Here is a 17339-nt window from a genome sequence, read left to right on the forward strand (position 1 = left end):
TTTGTCTCTTTTCACAGCCTTTGTTTTAAAGTCTATTTTATCTGATATGAGTATTGCTACTCCTGCTTTCTTTTGGTCCCTATTTGCATGGAAAATCTTTTTCCAGCCCTTCACTTTTAGTCTGTATGTGTCCCCTGTTTTGAGGTGGGTCTCTTGTAGACAACATATGTAGGGGTCTTGTTTTTGTATCCATTCAGCCAGTCTTTGTCTTTTGGTTGGGGCATTCAACCCATTTACATTTAAGGTAATTACTGATAAGTATGTTCCCGTTGCCATTTACTTTATTGTTTTGGGTTCGAGTTTATACACCGTTTTTGTGTTTCCTGTCTAGAGAATATCCTTCAGTATTTGTTGGAGAGCTGGTTTGGTGGTGCAGAATTCTCTCAGCCTTTTCTTGTCTGAAAAGCTTTTGATTTCTCCTTCATACTTGAATGAGATCCTTGCTGGGTACAATAATCTGGGCTGTAGGTTATTTTCTTTCATCATTTTAAGTATGTCTTGCCATTCCCTCCTGGCTTGAAGAGTTTCTATTGAAAGATCAGCTGTTATCCTTATGGGAATTCCCTTGTGTGTTATTTGTTGTTTTTCCCTTGCTGCTTTTAATATTTGTTCTTTGTGTTTGATCTTTGTTAATTTGATTAATATGTGTCTTGGGGTGTTTCTCCTTGGGTTTATCCTGTTTGGTACTCTCTGGGTTTCTTGGACTTGGGTGATTATTTCCTTCCCCATTTTAGGGAAGTTTTCCACTATTATCTCCTCAAGTATTTTCTCATGGTCTTTCTTTTTGTCTTCTTCTTCTGGAACCCCTATGATTCGAATGTTGTAGCGTTTAATATTGTCCTGGAGGTCTCTGAGATTGTCCTCATTTCTTTTAATTCGTTTTTCTTTTATCCTCTCTGATTCATTTATTTCTACCATTCTATCTTCTAATTCACTAATCCTGTCTTCTGCCTCTGTTATTCTACTATTTGTTGCCTCCAGAGTGTTTTTAATTTCACTTATTGCATTATTCATTATATATTGACTCTTTTTTATTTCTTCTAGGTCCTTGTTAAACCTTTCTTGCCTCTTCTCAATCCTTGTCTCCAGGCTATTTATCTGTGATTCCATTTTAGTTTCAAGATTTTGGATCAATTTCACTATCATTATTCGGAATTCTTTATCAGGTAGATTCCCTATCTCTTCCTCTTTTGTTTGGTTTGGTGGGCATTTATCCTGTTCCTTTATCTGCTGAGTATTCCTCTGTCTCTTCATCTTGTTTAAATTGCTGAGTTTGGGGTGTCCTTTCTGTATTCTGGCAGTTTGTGGAGTTCTCTTTATTATGGCGTTTCCTCACTGTGTGTGGGTTTGTACAGGTGGCTTGTCAAGGTTTCCTGGTTAGGAAAGCTTGTGTCGGTGTTCTGGTGGGTGGAGCTGTATTTCTTCTCTCTGGAGTGCAATGAAATGTCCAGTAATGAGTTATGAGATGTCTATAGTTTTGGGGTGACTTTGGGCAGCCTGTATCTTGAAGCTCAGGGCTGTGTTCCTTTGTTGCTGGAGAATTTGCTTGGTATGTCTTGCCCTGGAACTTATTGGCCCTTGTGTGGTGCTTGGTTTCAGTGTCGGTATGGAGGCAATTGATGAGCTCCTGTCAATGAATGTTCCTTGGAGTCAGGAGTTCCCTGGAGTCAGGGTTTGGACTTAAGTCTCCTGCTTCCGATTATCGGTCTTATTTTTACAGTAGTTTCAAAACTTCTCCTTCTATACAGCACCACTGATAAAACATCTACATTAAAGATGATAAGTTTCTCTACAGTGAGGGTCACTCAGAGAGGTTCACAGGGTTACATGGAGAAGAGAAGAGGGAGGAGGGAGTTAGAGGTGACCCAAATGAGATGAGGTGAATCAATAGTGGAGAGAGTGGGCTAGCCAGTAGTCACTTCCTTATGTGCACTCCACAGCTGGACCACTCAGAGATGTTCACGGGGTTATACAGAGAAGAGAAGAAGGAGGAAGGTAACAGAGGTGGCCAGAAGGATAAAAGGGGGGAATGAAAAGGAGGGAGACAGATCCAGCCAGTAATCAGTTCCCTAAGTGTTCTCCACCGTCTGGAACACACAGAAATTCACAGAGTTGGGTAGAGTAGAGAGGGGTTAGGGAGGAGACACAGGCGACCTGGTGGAGAAAAAGGAGGGTCCAAAGGGAGAGAGAGCAGTCAAGCCAGTAATCTCACTCCCTAGTGAAAAATGGGTCCTGAAGATTGGGTCCTTAAAGGTACAAAATTGGTAACAAATACATAAAAGCAAAAATTAAAAATCTAGAGTAGAGTTTGGAATTTCAAAAATACGATGTTAAAGAAAAGAAGAAGGAAAAGAAAGAGAGAAAGAACGAACAAACAAAAACAAACAAGGTCGTGAAAATTATAAAGAAAGTACAGGTACAAAATTGATAACTAATACCAGAAAGCGAAAATTAAAAATCTAGAGTAGAGTTTGGAATTTCAAAAATACGATGTTAAAGTAAAGAAGAAGGAAAAGAAAGAAAAAACGAACAAACAAAAACAAACAAGGTCGCAAAAATTATAAAGAAAGTACAGGTACAAAATTGATAACTAATACCAGAAAGCAAAAATTAAAAATCTAGAGTAGAGTTTGGAATTTCAAAAATACAATGTTAAAAAAAAAAAAAAGAAGAAGAAGAAAAATAAAGAGAGAAAACAAACAAACAAATACGAACAATGTCACAAAAATTATAAAGAAAATACAGGTACAAAATTGGTATCAAATACCAAAAAGCATAAATTAAAAATCTAGAGTAAAGTTTGGAATTTCAGATATACAATGTTATATAAAAGAAGAAGAGAAAGAAACAGAGAAGAAGAAAAAAAAGAAAAAAAAAAAAGTCACAGAAATTATATTAAAAAAAACTATAGGTACAAAATTGATAACATATACCAAAAAGCGAAAATTAAAAATCTAGAGTAGAGTTTGGAATTTCAAAAATACAGTGTTAAAGAAAAGAAGAAAAAAAAACAAACAAAAAAAAAACAAGGTCAAAAATTATAAAATATATATATATGAAGTTTGCTGAAGAAGAAAAAAATAGGGTCTTTTTTTTTTTTTTTTTTTGCAAAGTAATAGGTTATAAAAGTGAAAATTAAAGGAACAATAGAGGACTTAAAATTTTTTTTTTTTTTATTAAAAAAAAAAGAAAGAATGATCGTAAAAATAATAAAAATATATCTAGGGCTTTTTTGGGTTTTTTTTTTTTTTTTGTGGGTGTTGTGGGTTCAGTTCATTTTTGGCTAGTTCCTTGGTCAGATTTATATTTCTCAAGATCTATAGGCCCCTTCCTATGTAGTCCGTAGTAACCACAGGGTTTTGATCTATTGCCTGTAGCTTCCAAGGCGTTTCCCTCTGTTATATCTTCTTCTGTTTGCTAGTCTCTTCAGTATCTGGTTTCCGCCCTGACTCAAAGGGCACGGTGGAGGACACTTTTTTTTTTTTTTTTTTAGGCTTACTTGTTCAGTCGCGCTGTGGGGAGGGAGGGAGGGATGCTGCAAACAAATAACACTGGCGTGGGCTCGCAGTGCCTCAGCCACCCTGGGTCTGCCCCCGCTCACGGCGCGTGTAGCCTCCCTGTCCACACTGCTCGGACTCTAGGTTGTTCCGCCGGGAACAATCCGAGGCTGGCCCTGGGCTGCATGCACCTCCCAGGTCCAAGCCGCTCAGGTTCAGGCACTCGGGTAGTCCTCAGAGGCGCAGACTCAGTTGGGCCTGCGTTTTGTGCTCTTCCCAGGTCCGAGCGCCAATTTGCTCTTCCCAGGCGAGCGCCAATGCTGCGACTTATCGCCTCCCAGCCACTCGGATATCTGGATGTAAAACTGGCACAGCTTCTCAGGCAGATGTTGACCGTCCAGACCCCCAAGAAGTTTTAGTTAGCAAAGAAGCCTGCTTACAGTTTTATAGATAATGTCTCTCTGGGGCTGCGATTGCCCCCTTCCGGCTCTGGCTGCCTGTCACCTGAGGGGCAAGGTCTGCAGCCGGCTATCTCTGTTCAGTCCTTTGTTCCGTGCGCGGGCCTGGCGGTCTTAGGTTAGGGCTGGCTTTTCGCGTGGTAGGTATCCCACAGTCTGGTTTGCTAGCCCAAATTATTTCGCTCAGATAGCGCTCAGGGTATTCAGGCCATATTCTTACTCTCAGCGATGCAGCCCGCGCCGCGCCTCCCTGCCCAGCCCCGGCTTGCTAATGGCGGATGCAGGTGTCTGCGCTGCTTCTCTGCTGGGGGAGTTACCGTAGGGCTCGCAATCTGCGAGTTTTAAATTGTTTATTTATTTTTTCTCCCTGTTATATTGCCCTCTGTGCTTCCAAAGCTCGGCGCAGATTCGGCAGTGAGAAGGTTTCCTGATGTTTGGAAACTTCTCTCTTTTTAAGATTCCCTTCCCGGGACGGAACTCCGTCCCTCCCTCTTTTGTCTCTTTTTTTTTGTTTTTAATATTTTTTCCTACCTCCTTTCGAAGAGTTGGGTTGCTTTTCTGGGTGCCTGATGTCCTCTGCCGGCATTCAGAAGTTGTTTTGTGGAATTTACTCGACGTTTAAATGCTCTTTTGATGAATTTGTGGGGGAGAAAGTGTTCTCCCCGTCCTACTCCTCCGCCATCTTGGCTCCTCCCCCTCTCAACTACTTCTTAATGATCTTTAATACAAGTGTAAAATGGCCATACCAAAATTAAATTCCAAGTATATTGGTACCAAGAATACTTACAAACTGGAATTTTTGGATACCACTTTTTATAACCTGATCTTATCAATGGGAGTTGTATCAAACTCTAACTTAATCAAGGTAGCTAGGGATGAGGGGTGAAAAACATAGAAGTAACATAGCTTAGATGGCCAGTGTCTACTCTGTGTGTGTGTGTGTGTGCCTGTGTGTGTGTGTGCCTGTGTGTATGTGTGTGTGTGTGCACGCATGTGTGTGTGTGCCTGTGTGTGTGTGTGGTGCCTGGTGGAGTATGAGAAGTCCTCACAGTGGTGGTACTGAGTTCATGTATTCCAAGGTGACTCCAAGAATCTGCCTGCATTCAGGAGACCTGGGGCCAATCCCTGGATTGGGAAGATCACCTGAAGGAGGGCATGGGAACCCACTCCAGTATTCTTGACTGGAGAATCCCATGGGCACAGGAGCCTGGCGGGGTGTAGTCCTCGGGGTCATAAAGAGTCAGACACGCCTGAAGCAGCTGGGCACAGCAAGGTCAACAAAAGTGATCCATTTAAACACATTGGACATCCCTGCAACAATTTCATAAAGTACTAGTTACATGCGGTGGATGAAAGTCTTATGATTTGAAGTTTCAGCACCACCAGGGAAGTCACCTTGTTCCTCAGCCTCCTCTGACACCATCTCTCCTCATTCCCTCTTGCCCTATGCCCTCCCCACATTGGTTTCCTTTTTTCTCTTAAACTTGAACACTTTAAACAAGCACTTTCCTCAGTGCATTTGCACTGGCTATCCTCCCTGTCAAGCATACACTTCACCTGATATGTTCATGGCTCCTACTCTTTCATCCTTGAATCTAAAAAACAGCATGCCTTCTCTGCTTTTTCCATAAAACCTTTCAGGTTTCTTCATAGCAACAGTCAACATTCAAAAGTTAACTTATAAGCTATATATATATATATATATATATACATATTCAATATATATTCACATATATATTCACATATATATGGACTTCTCTGGTGGCTCAGCAGTAAAAAACCCACCTGCAATGCAGGAAACTCAGAAGACCGGGGTTCTATGTTTGGGTGGGGAAGATCCCTGAGGAAGGCATGGCAACCCACTCCAATGTTCTTGCCTGGAAAACCTCATGGACAGAAGAGCCTGGAGGGCTACAGTGCATGGAGTGGGAAAGAAGCCCCTGAGCACACACATACCCACACACATATAAGACTTAGGTTTACTTTGTGACTGGATTCTTAGAGATTTTGTTGTTTAGAACCCTATACTCATTGCCAAGACATCACCTGGAACATGATCATTACTCAGTTCATAATCCCCAAATGAATGAAAGTATTTCTTATGTGGAATAGATGACATCCCGGGAAAGAAGCAGCAAGTGGGACAACCTTGTCAGTTCCAGATGACACAGAAATTCCCTAAAGGGCAGCAAATCCATAAACAAAGCAGAACTTAGTTAAGCAAATATATTTAAATACAATTAGGCAAAATATAAATAATAGTTTTTCAATGATGTGAGCAATGTCTTTTTTTGTGAAAATTAGACATGATATTTTCCCCTTTCCTTTAGGTCACCTCCACCACATGGTACCAAGGAACCTAACACATGTTTCAGGTTTTCTTCTTCTGGGATTCTCAGAGGAAACAGACCTGCAGCCCATCATATTTGGGCTTTTCCTCTCCATGTACCTGATTACTGTGTTTGGAAACCTGCTCATCATCCTGGCCGTCAGCTCAGACTCCCACCTGCACACCCCCATGTACTTCTTCCTCTCCAACCTGTCCTTTGTAGACATCTGTTTCACCTCCACGACCATCCCAAAGATGCTGTGGAACATCCAGACCCAGAACAAAGTTATCACCTATGAAGGTTGCATCACCCAGGTGTATTTTTTCACACTGTTTGTAGGGTTGGATGACTTCCTCCTAATGGTGATGGCTTATGACCGATTTGTAGCCATCTGCCACCCCCTGCACTACAAGGTCATCATGAGTGCCCAGCTCTGTGGACTGCTGGTTCTTGTTTCCTGGGTCATCAATGTCCTACATTCCTTCTTGCAAACTTTAATGGTGTTGAGTTTGTCCTTCAGCAGAGAGGTGATAATTCCTCACTATTTCTGTGAACTGAAACAGTTGGTCCAACTTGCCTGTTCTGACACTTTTCTTAATGACATGGTGATGTATTTTGCTACTGTCCTGCTGGGAGGTGCTCCCTTAGCTGGTATCCTTTACTCTTACTCTAGGATAGTTTCCACCATATGTGAAATCTCATCAGCTCAGGGGAAGTATAAAGCATTTTCCACTTGTGCATCTCATCTCTCAGTTGTCTCTTTATTTTATTGTACGTGCTTAGGAGTATACCTTAGCTCTGCTGCTACCCAAAGGTCACATTCAAGTGCAACGGCCTTGGTGATGTACACTGTGGTCACACCCATGCTGAACCCCTTCATCTACAGTCTGAGGAACAAGGACATAAAGACTGCTCTGAAAGCATTCTTTAGGAGGACAATGATTAAAACACCAGTTGTCCTAAGCTGATGAAGGGAGCATGACTGGAAGATTTAAAACCTCACAGGCAGAAATTGCAATTTTTGAGATCAGATTGTGGAAGCAGATGTTGCTCTGTCCTTTATTTCTTGAAATTTCCATTTATTTGATCTCACCTCTTTAATATAATTTATGTAACTCATTTGATTAAGCTTAGTGATTTCCCTCTTATTCAAGAGTTATTTTAATAAAGGATAGTCATGAGTTGTACTGCTCCTATGCAGGGAAAACTACTGAAGACATTCACCGCTATCTGTGTGTTTATAACAAGGAAAATTTCAGACCATTGATTTCATGTTTGTGTACATCTTTCCTTTGTATTATCACTTTAGCTGCTTTTTCTGATATTTTGAACTTTGACATACACTGTATCTTGCTAGTTGTCACTGTATTTTATTTGCCTCTTTAGGATTCTCTTCCTTATTCAGTTTTGTTTCCACAATACCTATCATGTGTGTCCATGCTTTGCTCAGTCATGTCTCTTTGTAACCTTTTTGACTGTAGTCTGCCGGGCTCCTCTGTCCATGGGATTCTCCAGGCAAGATAACTGGAGCGAGTTGCCATTTCCTCCTTCAGGGGATCTTCCTGACCCAGGGATCAAACACCATATCTTAAGTCTCCCTCATTGGCAGGCAGGGGTTCTTTACCACTAGTGTCAGCTGGAAAGCCCCTGAGGCATCATGCTCAGTTCAGTTCAGTCGCTTAGTCATGTCTGACTCTTTGCAACCCCATGGACTGCAGCACTCCAGTCTTCTCTGTCCATCAGGAACTGCTGGAGTTTACTCAAACTCATGTCCATTGGGTCGGTGATGCCATCCAACCATCTCATCCTCTGTTGTCCCCTTCTCCTCCCACCTTCAATCTTTCCCAGCATCAGGGTCTTTTCAAATGAGTCAGTTCTTTACATCAGGTGGCCAAAGTACTGGAGTTTCAGCTTCAGTATCAGTCCTTCCAATGAATATTCAAGACTGATTTCCTTGAAGATGGACTTGTTGGATCTCCTTGCTGTCCAAGGGACTCTCAAGAGTCTTCTCCAAACCATAATTCAAAAGTATCAATTATTTGACCCTCAGCTTTCTTTATAGTCCAACGTTCACATCCATACATGACCACTGGATAAACCATATCTTTGCCTAGATGGACCTTTGTTGGCAAAGTAATGTCTCTGCTTTTTAATATGCTATCTAGGTTGGTCATAACTTTCCTTCCAAGGAGCAAGTGTCTTTTAATTTCATGACTGCAGTCACCATCTGCAGTGATTTTGAAGCCCCCCAAAACAAAGTCTGACACTGTTTCCACTGTTTCCCCATCTATTTTCCATGAATTGATGGGACCAGATGCCATGATCTTCGTTTTCTGAATGTTGAGCTATAAGCCAACTTTTTAACTCTCCTCTTTCACTTTCATCAAGAGGCTCTTTAGTTCTTCTTCGCTTTCTGCCATGAGGGTAGTGTCATCTGCATATCTGAGGCTATTGATATCTCTCCAGACAATCTTGATTCCAGCTTGTGCTTCATCCAGCCCAGTGTTTCTTATGATGTACTCTTCATATAAGTTAAATATAAAGCCTTGACACACTCCTTTCCCTATTTGGAACAGTCTGTTATTCCATGTCCAGTTTTAACTGTTGCTTCTTGACCTACATACAGATTTCTCAAGAGGCAGGTCAGGTCGTCTGGTATTCCTATCTCTTGAAAAATTTTCCACAGTTTGTTGTCATCCACACAGTCAAAGGCTTTGGCATGGTTTATAAAGCAGAAGTAGATGTTTTTCTGGAACTATCTTGCTTTTTCAATGACCCAATGGATGTTGACAATTTGATCTTTGGTTCCTCTGCCTTTTCTAAATCCAACTTGAACATTTGGAATTTCAAGAAACAGATGGACAACATGAAAATGAAATATTTTGCCAAGTAACATTAAGTGTATTTAAACATTCTTTTTTTATATCACACATATCTATTATATATTATATATTATTATATATAATATTATATTATATTATTAAATATATATTGTATATTTTTAAATTTTATTTTATTTTTAAACTTTACATAAGTATTAGTTTTGCCAAATATCAAAATGAATCGGCCACAGGTATACATGTGTTCCCCATCCTGAACCCTCCTCCCTCCTCCCTCCCCATACCATCCCTCTGGGTCATCCCAGTGCACTAGCCCCAAACATCCAGTATCGTGCATCGAACCTGGACTGGCAACTCATTTCTTACATGATATTTTACATGTTTCAGTGTCATTCTCCCAAATCTTCCCGCCCTCTCCCTCTCCCACAGAGTCCATAAGACTGTTCTATATATATTATATGATTATAATATTATAATATATAGTACAATATTATATTATATATTTATTCAAACTTGTGTTCTCTTGGAAACTCTACCTGAAGACATGTATATGGTAATATATTTGAATTGTTCAATATAATTATGTGTGTGATATTTTTAAAAAATGTTTAAATACCCTTAATGTTACTTTGAGTTTTAACATCCTGGGGGCTCAGCAGGCTGAAGGATTCAGGTTAGAACCTTCATGTTTTTCTATATTTGTCCAGGAGGTGGCGACATAATATAGCTTTCCCCCCCCCCCCCCCCCCCCAATTCTATCTGAGCTGCCTATGGTTATGAATCTGCACTTCAGACCCTCCATGGCCTCTGTCAGAGGAGTTACCCTGTGCCCTAACTATTGCTTCTTGTGCCTCTGGGGTATGGTACCTTGCTGTTGTCAGTGCTTCTGGCGTGCTGCTTGGGACGCAGGGTAGGTAGTTTTCTGATATGCTTATGATGCTTTTCTGTGTAACTTTTCTGAGATCTCCTGAGTCACAGCTTCTGCTGCCATATGGGGCAGGATGATGGTAGTCGGTGGAGCTGGGGTGGTAGGGGTGCTGTGGCATGTCCAGTGTGGAAAGGTTGACCAGCTGTAACACTGCAGATATGGAGGTGGGAGAAGGGGGCACAGGGTCATGGACACCTAGGTAGCTGGGGGCGGGGTCCCATGCCCCACTGCCACCTCTGCTCCTCCCTCTGCTGCAGGCACCCGATGCTGATATGCCACAGTTGGTGCCACCTCTCCTGCTGCTTCTACCTTCCTTGGGGTTGAATTTATAAAAACCAAAAGGAAACACAGCCAGTAAGCTAAGAACCTGAGGAAGCTGCTTGTTCCACATGTTCAAGTGCAAACAAGGAAGCCAGTGGGGCAGAGGGATAAGCAGGCGGGGGAGTGATTAGAGATGGTGTCAGGGATGCTGAGGAACAATGTGGCCTTCCTGCTACAGCTGAACCTTCAGTCCACAGAGAATCCCTCCTTCCATGTGCTTCCTTGCACATTATCAATTTAGCTATAAAACCATGCAGTGAATTATATCAGATTCCATTCTTAGTTCCATCTGTTGACTGAATTCTGACCTGTGTATATATGTCATTTAGCATATGAGTCCAGGTGCCTCTGCTTTAAGAATTGTTCTCCCTTTCAAGGCACAAGCATGCACACACACACACATACACATACACATACAAACACACACACACATGGACATACCCACATCATGTTCTTTTCGGTTGTGTCACTACCATGTTTGGTCAGACAGATTCACACTCTTTACACTGTGAGTGATTACAGCTCAGCTGGTCAGGTCAAATTATTATTCTCCAAAAGGATATGTAATTTTTGCCATGAAATTCCAGTTTATAAACTTCTCGTGGAACAATAAATGTGGGGTTCATTTTTGGTATAGCTAATTTCTGCTTGGTATTTAGAGAATAATTAAAAGGACGAGAGTGAAAGAAACAGAGAGAAATGAAATGGACCTATGGACATTAAGGGAAAATAATACCCAATATACTAAAATGACCCCTGGGACAATGCAATAATGAGATATCCTTGCTTCATCAACATTCCAACTCCAGTGACATCTCCTTGATGTCTAAAAAAATAATAAAGAAAAATATCTTTTGTCCAGGGACATAAAAAATGATATGACATGGAACATCTTACAGTTTGCATATCCTAATAGGAAAATAAGCAATTGGAATATAAACTACTAATTCAATATCAGAAATAGTCAAGATACAACAGAAATTGATATGTTGTATGTGAAGCTTATGAAGCAGTAGAAGGCTTCTTTTCCTGAAGGACTTTCCCTATTTGTTTCCTCCTGTTCAGAAAAAAATTCCTATACTTATTTTCTACTTTTACTGGCAGCATTTTATCCCTCCTATTCCATCTAACAGGATTTCCCTGGTAGCCAGAAAATAAAGAATCTGCCTGTAAATGCAGGAGACATAGGTTTGATCACTGGGTAGAGAAAATCCCCTGGAGAAGGAAATGGCAACCCACTCCAGCATTCTTGCCTGGGAAATTCTATGGACAGAGAAGCTGGGTGGGCTACAGTCCATAGGGTCACAAGAGTTGGAGAAACTTAGAAATTAAACCACCACCATCATTCCTTCTGAGCTTCCACTGTTATCATTTAATTGTCAACATTGACACTTGCATTTTCTTTCTTTTTTAATTAAATGTATTTATTTTAATTAGAGGCTAATTAGTTTACAATATTGCATTTTCGAGTGAAATGTTCACTTTATTTTTAGATCATAAATAAGTACATTAACATTAGGAAAACCAGAAGAAAAAAAAAAAACCACAGTGATCTGGCCGCCTGACTTCAAGTACACACTCTTGGCTTCCATCCTCTCTGATGCTCTCCTGCAGCATCTGTGGAACTATCAGAATCGCCTGCCTGCAGATTAAGAAAGAAAGCTTTCCCTGTAGAAGTCAGAACTCATCCCTAAATGATTACTGATGCAGACAGAAATTTTGTCCCCAAATATGAAAACAGAAGTGACTAAATTAAGCATTGGTTGCCAGACAGATGCAGAACTTCAAAAGCAAGAACCAGGTCCTCCCCAACAAACATGGCAGAGGCTGAGCGACTGCAGCAGAGGAGATATTTACAGCTTCCTGTGTCAGCTCATTAGGCATGGTTCCTCCAGTTACTCCAATCTATAACTACATGATTTCCTATGGGGACACTTTTCTGGACACAATGGAATTTTTTTCCCCTGCTGATTCTCTGTTCCTAAGACACTGCATTATAAGTTAGGTGAATTCATTTTTTATTACTCCTTCCTCTTAATTATCTTGCTTCCAAAGCCCTAAGGTTCCCAGCATCATCATGTCCCTGAGTACAAGATTTTCTTTAAATTGCAACATTCAGGATTTGTCTTGACTAGGTCCCTTGGGTCTTTAATGCTTTGACTTGGGGCAGGGACAGAACCACTGAAATCTCTAAACATTACTATTCTCCTCTTCAAAACAGGGGATGACTTTGCTACTTTAGAATAAAACCACAGTTAATATACTCTTTGGATGCATGATAGTTTCTCCAAGTCAATTAGAAAATTCCGGTTATATCAGAAGTTAAGAGCTATTCTTTAATGCCTCATTACTAATGTTTGTACGTATATAAAGAGAGATATTTATATGTTGATATGCACCATAAACTATCTTAGCGTATTATATGTGTGTGTGCTGTGCTCAGTCACATCTGAGTCTTTGTGACCTCCATGGAATTTTCCAGACAAGAATACTGGAGTGGGATGCCATTTCCTTCTGGCCTGTAAACAAAGAGGAAACCATATCTCATACCTGACTCAAGCCCAAGCCCTCCATACCTCCTAGAAAGATGATTGCAATCAGTACACCCCAAAGAAAGGCATGAATTGTGATAACATCAGATCTAGCTCTTCCGGTAAAGCCACTGAGCACACATCAACAGTACATGCCTGTTCCCACAAAAAGACACCATTCTAAGACAGTGAGAATTAACTGTGGCAAATAGTTTCAGAAAACAGACAAAGGTAAGTAAAATGAAAATACAGGGGAATTGTCCCAACTTAAATAACAAGATATCATGCCTAATAAACAGCTAATGAAAGAGAAACAAACAGTTTACCAGGTTTGGAATCAATGCATTAGTAAAGATATAAAACTCCATTTTCTCAAGCTAAAATGATTCAATAAATCTTCCAAAAGAAGTTTTATTTCCAGTATTCACCCTGTACATTTTGTTAATAAGTGGAAGATCATAAAATATTTAATTTTCTGTAAAAATGACTGTTGAATCAGTTATAATTTTAATAGGGAACTATAAAGCTAGCTTGAACTGAACATTACATTAAATGAAATGAACAACTAGAAGTAATTAACAGTTATCCAGGTGATACCAAAGAATGCATAAGCTAGCTGAAATATAGAATCATGGAAATGATTCAGTCAGAAAAGAAAAAAAAAATTAAAAATGAGAATAATTTGAGAGATGTTTGACTACATTAAGAACACCAACACTAGAACAATTTCAGTATCCAGGAAGGAAAAGACAGATAAAAACGTAGTCAAAACACATCTGATAAACTTATGTCTGAAAAGTTCCCAAACCTGTGTAAAAAAGCAAATTCAGATACCAGAAGCAAAAAGAGTCCCCCCAAAATGACAGCAATAAAACCTGCACCAAGATACAGCAATTAAAACCACAAGTTAAAGATACGGTTTTCTAAAGCCAACAAAATAAAACAGTGTCATGTAAGATGGAAGCACATAAGACAATCAGCTGACTTCTTTCCTTTTTTTTTTTTTTTTGCAGAAACTTTGTACAATAAAATGGGGAGGCATTATATATTTCTTTCTTTTTTCTTTTTTTAAATATAAATTTATTTATTTTAATTCGATGCTAATTACTTTACAATATTGTATTGGTTTTGCCATACATCAACATGAATCCTCAAAGGATGTACACGTGTTCCCCATCCTGAACCCCCCTTCCACCTCCGTCCCTTTACCATCCCTCTGGGTCATCCCAGTGTACCAGCCTCGAGCATCCTGTATCATGCATCAAACCTGGACTGGAGATTAGTTTCACGTATGATATTATACATGTTTCAATGCCATTCTCCCAAATCATTCCACCCTCACCCTCACCCACAGAGTACAAAAGACTGTTCTATACATCTGTGTCTCTTTTGCTGTTGAGAGGGAAAAACGTGCAAACTAGGGCATTCTACTCAGAAAGAGTAACATTCAGAATTGAAGGAGAGATAAGGAATTTTTCAGCCAATCAAAGACTAATAGAATTTATCAATTCTAAACATACTCTACATGGAATATTATAGGACCTTCTCAAAGAAGGAAAGAAAAAAGGCATAGCAAGTGGGAAGAAACTATAAGAAAGAGAAAATCATGCTAGCAAAGGGAAACATGTAGAAGGGTTGAGAATCAAATCACTTAAGCTAGTATGAAAACTTAATAGACAAAATAATTCTAAAATCAAGTATAGCTACAGTAAGAATTAAAGGGATAAATAGGGACGTATCAAATGTGACTTCAAAGGCACAAAATATGGGGCAGGGAGTGAAAATGTAGTGCTATTAATATGTGTATGAACTTAAAAGACAACTAATTTTTAAAGGTAGACATCATTGTATGTCATTATATGAAGATCCTTTGTGTATCGTACATCAAAAATCTACACAAGGTAAAATCTAGAGAGAAAGGAACACAAGCATATCACTAAATACATCATCAAATCATAAGAAACACAAAAAATAAAAAGAATGACACTACAGAAAACAAGTTAACAAATTGGAAATTAGTAATACCTACCAAAAAACCTCTTTAACTGCCAGTAAATTAAATGATCTCCTGAAGAGCCGACTTAGGACTAAATATTAAAACAACTAAGATAATAGCATCTGGCCCCATTACTGCATGGCAAATAGAAGGGGGAAACGTGGAAGTTGTGATATATTTCCTCTTCTTGGGCTCCAAAATCACTGGGGATGGTGACTGCAGCCATGGAATCAGAAGATGATGGCTTCTTGGCAGAAAACAGATGGCAAACCTAGACAGTGTGTTGAAAAGCAGAAACATTATTACTCTGCCAACAAAGGTCCTTATAGTCAATGCTATGGTCTTCCCAGTGGTCACGTATGGTTGTGAGAGCTGGACCATAAAGAAAGCACAATGTGGAATAATTGATGCCTTTGAACTACGCTGCTTGAGAAGACTCCTGAGAGTCCCTTGGACAGCAAGGAGATCAAACCAGTCAGTCTTAAGTAAGATTAACCCTGAATATTCACTAAACTGCCTGATGCTGAAGCTGAAGTTCCAGTATTTTGGTCACCTGATGCAAACAGATGACTCATTGGAAAAGTCCTGCTGCTGGGAAAGATCAGGACAGAAGGAGAAGGACATCCTCATGAGGGGATGAGATGGCTGGATGGCATCACCAATGCAATGAACATGAACTTCGGCAAGCTCTGGGAATGGGTGAGGGACAGGCAGGCCTGCCATGCTGCAATCCGTGGGGTCACAGAGAGGTGGGCACAACAGGGTAACTGAACAACAACAGACTAAATGTTCTCATGAAAAGATATTATTCCTAATAAATTATTCATAATTCTATGATATTCCATCAAAGAAATGGAATTCCAAATATTTTTGATTCAAAGTTTGGAATATGGTGGGTAGGAAAAAACAAAAACTGTCTATATACAGACAATCTATATATAGACTGAGAATAAAGCTTAAAAAGAGAGATTCCTAAAATTCTATAAAGATACTGAATTCAAAAAAGGAAAGAAAAATGGAAATCCCAGGAAATAAGTGCAAGGAGCAAATTTTATTTCACAATGAACAAAGAACAATTTCTGGTTTTGATACTTTGAGTTATGTAATCCAGAGCACTAGTACAATTGGCCTTTTATACTTGGCATCAAATACAACCTCTTTAGACTCTCTTTTATATCTCAGTTTCTCAGACTGTAGATGAAAGGATTCAGCATGGGTGTGACCACAGTGTACATGACCGAGGTGACTGTACTTGAATGTGGGGTGTGGGAAGCAGCAGAGCTAAGGTAAACTCCTAAGGTTGTAAAATAAAATAGGAAGACAACTGCGAGGTGGGACACACAGGTGGAAAATGCTTTATACTTCCCCTGAGCTGATGTGATTTTACATATGCAAGAAACTATTTTAGAATATGAGTAAAGGATACCAGCCAAAGGACCAGCACCGATCAGGACAGCTGAAAAATGCATCACTATGTTATTAAGAAAGTTGTCAGAACTAGCAAGTTTTACCACCTGAGTAAGTTCACAGAAAAGTGGGGGATTTGTACAACTGGACAGAAGGACAATAGCAACACCATTAAGCTGTGTACCAAGGAATACAAGGCAATCTGCATCCAGGATATCAGAACCAGCAGTCCACAGAGCCAAGGGCTCATGATGACCATGTAGTGCAGGGGGTGGCAGATGGCCACATACCGATCATAGGCCATCACTGTCGGGAGAATGTCATCTAATCCTGCAAACAGCATGTAAAAATACATCTGGGTGATGCAGCCTTCATAGGTGATACCTTTGCTCTCTGTCTGGAGGTTCCATAGCATCTTTGGGATGGTGGTGGACATGAAGCAGATGTCTACAAAGGACAGGTTGGAGAGGAAGAAGTACATGGGAGTGTGGAGGTGGGAGTCTGAGCTGATGGCCAGGATGATGAGCAGGTTTCCAAACACAGTGATTAGGTACATGCAGAGGAAGAGCCCAAATATGAGAGGCTGCAGTTCTTGTTCTTCTGAAAGCCCCAGAAGAAGAAATTCTGAAATTCATGTATTATCCTCTGATTCCATGGGGTGGAAATGACTACCAGGAAAAAGGAAAACAACATGACTAATTTGCATACAAACTGGCATAATTCACATGGCTTAAATACTGCAATTTCTATTTAGCCCTGAAGTAATTGAACTTAATACCTTATTTATAGAACAGTTCTCTTCCAAAGTATACTCCATTTCATCCCTGACAAAGATTTTTGTCCCATTCTCATCACATTGGCAAAGAGCTCATATATTCTAGAGTTCTAAAGAGATATCTCTTCATTTATTTGAGAAATACATATTTAGTGCTGACCCAGTAGAAAGTGATGAAAAATAAACCTCTCCCAATCCAAGGATGGTGAATGAGGATATTCAAATAAAACATGATAGAATATCTCAGAATATCACA

General features: G+C 39.9%; 2 pseudogenes; one reads left to right on the forward strand and one right to left on the reverse strand.

The window, feature by feature from the left end:
* Window positions 1–6398: 6398 nt before the first annotated feature.
* Window positions 6399–7227, forward strand: LOC113896656 (annotated as a pseudogene).
* Window positions 7228–16016: 8789 nt separating this feature from the next.
* Window positions 16017–16963, reverse strand: LOC113896655 (annotated as a pseudogene).
* Between the last annotated feature and the right edge of the window lie 376 nt (window positions 16964–17339).

The sequence above is a fragment of the Bos indicus x Bos taurus genome, chromosome 7 (assembly GCF_003369695.1).
Source record: "Bos indicus x Bos taurus breed Angus x Brahman F1 hybrid chromosome 7, Bos_hybrid_MaternalHap_v2.0, whole genome shotgun sequence".
Taxonomy (NCBI): Eukaryota; Metazoa; Chordata; class Mammalia; order Artiodactyla; family Bovidae; genus Bos; species Bos indicus x Bos taurus.